The sequence below is a fragment of the Microtus oregoni genome, unplaced genomic scaffold, assembly GCF_018167655.1.
Source record: "Microtus oregoni isolate MIOR12 unplaced genomic scaffold, Mior012 000046F_ref0000063, whole genome shotgun sequence".
Lineage (NCBI taxonomy): Eukaryota > Metazoa > Chordata > Mammalia > Rodentia > Cricetidae > Microtus > Microtus oregoni.
The window spans coordinates 14,934,165-14,943,027 of record NW_024543220.1 but is presented as its reverse complement, the minus strand read 5'-3'; positions in this window follow the sequence as shown (position 1 = coordinate 14,943,027).

Sequence of the window (8,863 nt, the reverse complement as noted above, 5' to 3'; positions counted from 1 at the left end):
TTTGGGCACCTGTATCCATGTGCACACACTATCATACCTTCACACATACACAGAATTTTAAAATAAAGATAAATCTTTTTTTAAAAGACCCTCATAATTGCAGTTGAAAAAAAGCACTTAAGTTGAGCACAGTGGGTTAGAGCTAGCAGAGATCATAAATGACAGAGACAAATGTTCAAAGAATTCCAGGGCTATCAGGCGCTGACCATAAAATAATAATAATAATTATTATTATTATAATCATGAATAAAGCAATGGAAGATAGATGGTTGGATAGATAGATCGATAGATCGATAGATCGATAGATCGATAGATCGATAGATCGATAGATCGATAGATAGATAGATAGATAGATAGATAGATGTATCTATGTATATTTGAGGTAGAATCTCATGTAGCCCAGGTTGGCCTCATATCTACCATATGGCTAAAGCTGGCCTTGAACTCCTTTTCCATTTATTATTATGTGTGCATGTGCTGATGGAGTGGGCACGTGTGCCACAGTCTGCATATGTAGGTCAGAGGACACCTTGCAGCGGTCAGTTCTCTCCTTCCACCATGTGGGCCCTGGAGATCGGATTCAGGGCATCAGGCTTGTCTACAAGTGTCTTCACCTGTTGAGCCATCTCAGAGGCCCGAGTGCCGGCTTCAATATTCAGAAGACACCAGGACGTAACACTAGTCTCCTCCAACCCCCAGACACTCATTTCCCAAATGGTAAACCTTCATGGATCCCAAACACTCGTGACTCCTACCAAAAGAAATTAATCCGTGCACAAAAGACATGATGTTCTTAACACCTCCGCCCCGCACTTTTGAAATTTTGCACAGGGTTTCATGTAGTCCAGGCTAGCCTCAAATTTTCTGTGTAGCTGAGGACAAGCTTGCATGCTCCTGCCTCCAGCGCTTTGGAGTTATAGGCCCCTGACTCCTGGTTTACTCAGTGCTGGGGGCTCAAGTCCAGGGCTTCATGTACCCTACCTGTTGGGCCCCATCACCAAACCACCCTCGGACCATTTTAGTGCAAATGCTACCTGCTCTTCAGGCCACTCCCCCTTACTCTGTCCCTTGTGGCTTGTCTTAGGGTGGCCCCTGTGAGCTTTTGTACAGTCCCTGCTGTACTGAACTCCATCATGACGGCTGTGCCATCATCTCTTACAGCAACCAGGTGCCCGACAATCAATATTGCCTTGCTTGAACCTTTCCTTTGAGAGAGCTCTGGTAACATCCTTGGGCATGGGTCCTCTCTCCTGGGGGTGAGAGAGTGGATGTGAGGGTTGCCAACCTCCCTGTAGACTGGGAGTCGGTTGCGGACTTCTTCAGGGAATGGGCCTGCATTAAACCCCAACCAAAGCCACCTTCCTCCTTGGGACAGAGGGATCCACAGGAGTGTCACGGCTTCGCTGTGGGGCATCCTTCCTCAACCAATGGGTATCTGGCCAATACAACATACACATCAGATCAGAATAGGAAAGGCGGCTGCAGAGAAAAATCCTCACAGAATCTAAGGACATGCTTCCATGCCCTGAGGTTTGGGTAATGTCCAGCTTTTTCAAAGAAAAGCATAGAAGGGCATGCATACAGTAGGCATGCAATAAATGCTGGAGGGATCTCTCCCACCTGATCCAGAAGAGAAAGGCCTTTCTGCAGAAGGCCACAGGCCTTTCTGATTCCACCATGCAGAGGGCAGGATGGACAGTCTTCCTGTGTTGTCAGAGTGGGGGGATGTGTCCAGCTGAGGAGTGGATTGCCTGTCTAAGATGGGCCACAGGGTCTGACAGGGGCAGGGACACCCTGAAGTCTTACACCAAAGGGGAGACTTGGACCAGGATGGGAGCGTGCACAGACTAGAGGCCAGGGGCTCACTTCGTGTGAGTCTGTAACAAAGGGTGGGACCTGAAAGTGGACACAGTTTTGTCTCCTCCCCAGAACCGTGGGCCCTGGATTTTTTTCCAGGGGAGGGGAAGTACATGGGTTGCTGAAGGAAGTCAGCCCCTAGTGAGATGGGTGGAAGTGAGAGACATAGCTTCAGGCCCTCCCTCTGCCTCAGCCCCACCCTGCCACCCCCTCAAAGGCATATCCAGTCTCCAAAATCCAGCAGGAGAGGGAAGGAGGAAAAAGATGTCACTGAAGGCATGGGGGTGCTGACTCCGTGCTTGCCTAGCCCTCCTGCCTAGTTCAAGGGCTCTGTAAATGGGCCACCCAAGACACTAAGTGAGCATTCACCGTCTTCAGTCAGCACAGTAGCTGGTGAGATATGGTGCCACCAGGTCTCCTGATCCCCACCTTGAATATGAACAATCCTCTCTGGTCAGGGATTAAGGAAGGAGTAGGGGAAGGGCAAGCAGGGGCAGTTTTTACCAGCCCCCCCCCCAACCCAGAGGTCAAGTTCAATGCTACTCAGGAAGGGGAGCCAGCCTCCGTATCCTCTTTCTCCTCACCTCTCACCCTAAACCCACGCTGACCCCCACTTCTCTGGCCCCGCAACCACAGCAGCTTCACACAGGCCCAGAAGGGGCCTTGCAGAAGGGGAGCAGGTGTGAGGGTGGACAGGGTTTGCAGCACCCTGTTGCCCATCTCTGAAGCGTGCCCCAGGCTAGCCTTTCTGACCTCTTTGACTTTCTCCTGGACACTCTGGAGGCCCTCAAGGTCACAGTTAGCCTCCAGACTCTGCTTCTGCAGGAAGGGAATTCAGATAGGTGAGCACTGACTGCCCCAGCTCTCACCACGCTTCTCAAATGTCCACTGGATTTTTACACTGCACTAAATAAACTTTAATAACAGCCTGGTTTATCTGAATCCCGGTAGCTAGATTCTGTCAGGGCTCTGAGGCTCTGTGTACCCCTACACGGATAGCCCCCCCACTCCCTCTCCATCCTCCACCAAAGCACCCCTTCTTTAGGTGTCTTCTCCAGCTCTTCGCAGCGGAGGTGTGCCCCGCCCCCCTCACACCCTCCCACATCCTGCCTCGGTAACTACCACTGACACTCGGGCTCACAGATTGAATTCTGTCCCCTTGGATTCCCTTGTTGCCTCTCTAACCACCCCTCCCGGCTCCTTGCACCTCAGGAAACGGCCTTCCTGGAAGCAAGATGTTTGTGTGCGCAGTAACTTAGGAAAAGGTCATGCAGGAGTGGGCTGGGCCCTTAGCGAGCACTCCTGGGCCTTTGAAAAGGATGACTGTGGGAAGAGAAGGACATTCAGGGGAAGTTGGTGTGCAAACAAATGTCCAAGATGACAGCAAAGAGGACACTAGGAGAGAAGCGGCAGCTGCTGTCCCGTCCACAGAAGTGCCACTGCCACCCCTCACCTCACCCACCTGAGCCATCCTGGGCTGGAAGGAGGTTTGCGCTTAAGCCAGTCTGGCGTTTTGTCTGTGAGCATTGTGCCATCCACCTGCGCAGGCTAGGGCATCACTCCTCACAAGGATGCCATGAACTCCTGGCTACCACATTTACACTAGGGGAAACTGAGTCCCAGAGCTGGTTCAAGGGCAGAAGCTTCCTCTAGCCCAGTGGTCCTCAACCTTCCTAATGCTGTGACCCTTTAATACAGTTCCTCACGATATGGTGACCTCCAACCATAAAATTATTTCTGTTGCTACTTCATAACTGTAATTTTGCTACTGTTGTGAATAGTGATGTAAATATCTATGTTTTACAAGGAGGGGAGATACACAGGTTAAAAGTCACTGCTCTAGAGCGCTCCCCCACTTCTTTCTTTTTTTCTGAGACAAGGTCAAATGTAGTCAGTGTTGCCCTTGAACTTGCTCTGTAGCTGAGGATGCCCTTGAACTTCTTCTGATCCTCCTGCCTCCACCTCCCTCCCCGGTGCTAGAAATACAGGTGTATGTGACCACGCCCAGGTTATATGGTGCTTGGGACGGACCCCAGGGCTTTGTGCACGCAAGGCAAGTACTCTACCAACTGAGCCACATCCCAGTCCTCTGAGACCATGTTCTTAACCACTAGCCTGTATAGTCTTATAATTATAGTCTAATAATCAGTGGTAACTAACAATAGTATCACAGAATGAACGACTACAAGTTCTGGGCTCTGATGATCCCCACAGCATCAAGAGAGAGGAAGAATCTCACAACATCCTCAGGGACTGGTCCAGCTCCTAACCATAAAGAGGCAGGGCCGGGCTCAGCCCCTAGAAAAAGACACCCCATTACAGTGCCAGGCAGATGGGCACAGCTATCTCCAGCTCTTCATGGCCTGACGGGGCTCTAGCTCAGGATGCGTGTCCTCAGCAGGGGTTCCACAAACGCCTGTGGGAAAAGAGACCCCAGGTGTGCCTGGGATGTGACGCCGCAGTCTCCTTGGCTCTCATAACCACATTTCATCCCCGGCTCTCCTGTATCGACAGACTCCTCATCTCAGCCTGCTAAATGCCTGCCTCATTTTCCACTCTATTGACAGACTCCATTGGACTTAACTGGCCCCCATCGTGCAGCAATTGGAAGGCTTCTTGTTGCTCTAAATTATGGGAAGAGCAGGCGCCAGGCCTGGGCTTCTGCAGGGGCGGGGTGGGTGTTTCCCCGAGAAACAGGGCTTTCCCATCACCAGGATCACCTGGACGGCTGGGGGAGGGTCGGAGACAGGCTTGAGGCTCGGTAGACATCACTCTGTCCCCACTCACCCTCCTGTTCTGCAGAGGATGAGCATGCCTGTCTGTGTTGATGCTGTGGAGGGGACACGGATGCAGTGCTCTGGAGACCGGCCCTGCTGACTTTCCCTGCCCTGCTCTGGCTCCCATGCTCTTCCTCCTACCTCCCCTCTTCCAATCCTTCTCCAAGGCAGAGGCTCTGGCTTCTTTCTGAATATTAACCCAGCATGGCCAACCTTACCCACCCTGACCTTACACACCAACATTACTCACCCTGCCCACCGCTTCACTTTTCCCACTGTGCCCATCCCCTGACCTTACCTACTCCATCATACTCTGAACTTACCATCTTGAAGCCTCTAGGACTGGAATGAAATTTGGGGAGCCATATGCTGGGGATTCAGTCATAAACTAAGGAACTGATGTTCCTGAAAGGACAGAGGCAGACACACAGACAGAGGAGTCTGTCCCACAGGTGAATGGGCATCGTGGTAGCTGGGGAGAAGTGCGAATGAGTTCAGTAATGTGATCCAGAAATGCCTGTCTGGGAGGGGCACCTGAACAAAGGGAAGGATGTGGGCATGTGGGACAGAACTTCCCACACCAAGACAATTGTGAGTGTAAAAGGTCTTGAGGCAGGAGGGGCAGGCATTCTCCAGCAATAGCAAGGAACCAATTTAGCCAGAGAGGGCAAGATGACACATGGGAGAGACTTCAGGACCTGCCTGGAATCTCTGCCTCCTTGACTGAACCATGTAAGTGAGTTCATGGAATGCGGCACACACTGGTTTACTGTCAAAGATCCCTCTGGCTGCTGTGAGTCTAGAATGGGCAGGGGACCACAAAGGGGACAGAAGGGAAACAGATGTAATCATTCAGGCAAGGGACAGTGTAGCTTGGATCAGATGGTGACAATGGAGCCCCTGTGCACATGCGAGCACACAAATACACACACACACAAAACAGTCATTCCAGAGTTTTGTTCATTTGTTTGATTGAGACACAGCCTTACTATGTAGCCCAGGCTGGCCTGAAGTTTACCACGTAGTTCTAGGCTGACCTAGAACCTATCATGATCCTCCTGCCTCAATCTCTCAATACTGGAATCTAAGATTTCTCTTGAAGTTATTCTGGAGACCACTTCACGGGTGCCCAAACTGAGGCCCAGAGAAAGAAGGGACCATCCCAGCCACACCGAAGATCAGGTTATAGACCCCAAATCCAGTATCAGCCTTTCTGCGACTGGCTTCTGTCCCAATATCTCTTTACCCTTTAGTTTATGTCGTATGCCTCCCCTGGACATCTCCGTCCCCAGAGCTCCCCACTGCTATGTCCTCTCTCCTGGCACTCACCCTGCAGATGCCTGGGTATCCATTTTCCCTCTTATTGGTCCCAGTTTGGAGCAACCGGGAACATTTACTGATGAATTATAAGCCACATGAATCTCAGCCATTGTCACCCAAAGTCCATGGGCTCCTGGAAGGGGGCCTTGCCATCTGATCTCCACACCTCCTACCTCCTCTCCCAGGACAGCAGGAGGCTGTGTCCACCCCACCCCCACCCCCTAGCCCCATCAGGGCTCAGGACTAGTTCATCTTTGCCAATTAATTATTGAATGGTTTATTTCGCACCAGGAGGTGATAGGAGACAGAAAAGCAGCCTGTTGTTAAGTTGGCACCTTAATTACACGCACGCATGCACGCACGCACCACACTGGGTGGCATGACGTGCCCTGAGGGTGGGAAGAGGGAGCAAGGTTGTGTGGCCCTGACTCTGGTCCCTCTGGATCGTGCTCCATGGACACACTCATACGGGGTTTTCAGAGTCCATTTACAAACAGGGAAGGGGGAGGGGAGAAATAAATGGGGTCATAGGACACCATGGGTGAGGCTAGAGGTGTCCTTATAATTCTCCTGAGGGTATGCACCTCTGAGTATACGCTGTACTGTGTCTCAGGCCATCTGCCCCGCCCCCCACCCCACAGCCGTTCATCTCAGGCCTATCTGCTCCCTCTTCTGCATATTCTAACCTTGCTGGTTCTCTGGCTTTGCAATGCGGGCACCCCTTGGCCTCAGGGCTTTTGCACCAGAGGTTCTTCTGTGTGGTACCTGCTCCGGCCTACTCTGGTCACTCCATCGCCCCCTGCAGGTAGAGATCCAGCATCGCCTTTCCAGAAGGTACTCCGGAGAGTCTTTTTTAAATTGTAAACCTTCACCAGTTTCTCTTTCTAGTGTCCCTCCCCACCCCACCCCCCACGACGGTTCGTTATATTCAAAACCGTGTTTTACTCCCTTGTTATTATGTGTCTCTTGCCAGAGTATAGGGTTCACAAGGTTTAGGAATTGCTGTGCTTCTCGCTACTACCCACTTCTCCCTCCAATCCCCATCTGTGTCACCAGCAGTAAGACCTGTGCCTGGCGCAAAATAAACGCAGTTAATCATTGTCAAATCAATGAATGAACGAGAGAATGAATGAATGAATGAGTGAATGAATGAATGAATGAATGAGGAGCTATTTATGTGCAATCCTCCAAATGCGAGAAGATCAGGGCTGATCCTTTCCCCCTGAACAGGGCTCACTCAGGACCAGGAATTTGAGGGGGATTCTTGGTAGAAACAGGGGTCTCCCGTCCAAAGAGGAAACTGCTGGAAAAGTCATTTTAAAAAGCGAGAGCTCCTGTTGATTTCATGTCTGCGCATGCCTCGGGGCTAGCAGGTCTGCTGTGCCCCTCCATCAGTCTCAGGCAGATTGGTCCCCACCCCCCCTTCCTACTCTCCCCAGGGAGGGGACAGGAGCAGGAGAAGTTGCAGACACTTTGATTAACTCCCCAGCAAGAGTCCCCACGTCTGTGTCTCCCCCTCATCCCCCCTAGGCAGCAAACGGGGACAGTGCACTGATGGCGGGAGGATGGGCAGGGACACTGCAGCGGGGAGGAGCACGGGGTGGGGGGCACCGCGGCTATGAGTGGATGAAGAGAAAGGACTTTAGTCCTCAGCTCTGCCCTCACTCCAGGCCTGAGGGTTTGGGGAACCTGACAGCCATAGAGCGCCACAAAGCTCTAGCCTGCTGTCCCCTTCACGTCCCTTCACCCTCTCCTTTAAGCTGGGCTGTCTCTCCCCACCCCGAAACGAAGATGGTGATTTTTTTTTTTCTTTAGAGCCAGTTTTTCCCCAAATCTCTGGAGATGCTGGGAGCTGCTGTTTCCATGGAAACCTTCCCGCCAACCTCGCGGAGGTGGAGTTGGGCAGCCGCCCCCGCCCCTCCGCCTGCGCAGCCTGCGCAGCCTGGCTCTAGCCCGCGGGGGGCCCAAGTTGCGAATCATCGCCCCCCCCCCCACCTCCCCGCATCCCCAAAGGGGCCAGCAGACTGAGCAAGGGGAAAGGTGGTGTGTTTGGCTTTGGCCTGGCCTGGGACCCGTACCAAGCAGGCCAGGGGCATGAGGCTGCTAGAAGCAAGGGGGGCAGGCTGCAGGTTACCGCTGCAGCTTCCACCCCAAACAATTGACAAGAGCCACTTCAGCCAGGGACCGACCCTGGGGCTGGGTTTTTATTTTCTTTCGTTTTGTTTTTTTCTAAAATATACTTGAAAGCTCCCATTTATCTCTGATCTGGGGGTTCCCTCATTTCTCGCACCGCTCCATCCGAATTCCTCAGGGTCCAAGCATTCAGAATGTAAATGATAAAACCCACAAAAAAATAAGCAAAAACTCTATGCACCTCAGGTGAGAAAGAAATTGATCCCGAGGAACAGAAAGAGGGAGGCTTTTAGAACGCCCCCCCCAATAGGGGTGGGGGAGTCGGTTTGAAAAAGCAGGCTTGGAACCTGTCCAAGAAGACTGACTGAGGAGGAGGCCAGGGAGTCTGTCCTCCTCCCCAGCCAGCGGACACTGCCCCCTCAGGAGGACACACAAGCTTTCTGTACAAACACTACATCTTTGCGAAGGTCCTCTTTGCACAGGGCTCCCTCCAGGCCCCATCCTGGGCCAAGGGGTGGTGGAGGCAGCTTTCCTGGGTGACGAATATATTTTTGTCTGTCATGGTGGTGACACGAATCGATGATTATTAAAATTTATAAAATTACACAAAAATGAGATCGATTTTACTGCATGTTAATTTAAAACATAAGGTCCCAGCTCCCCAAAACTATCCTCTAGTGGCCAAGATGGATCAGGTACCAGCAAATCAGTGATCAAGTCAGGGACAGAGGACTCCTCTCTGCACCTCTTTGCCTCCAGAATGGGCAGTGGCTCTG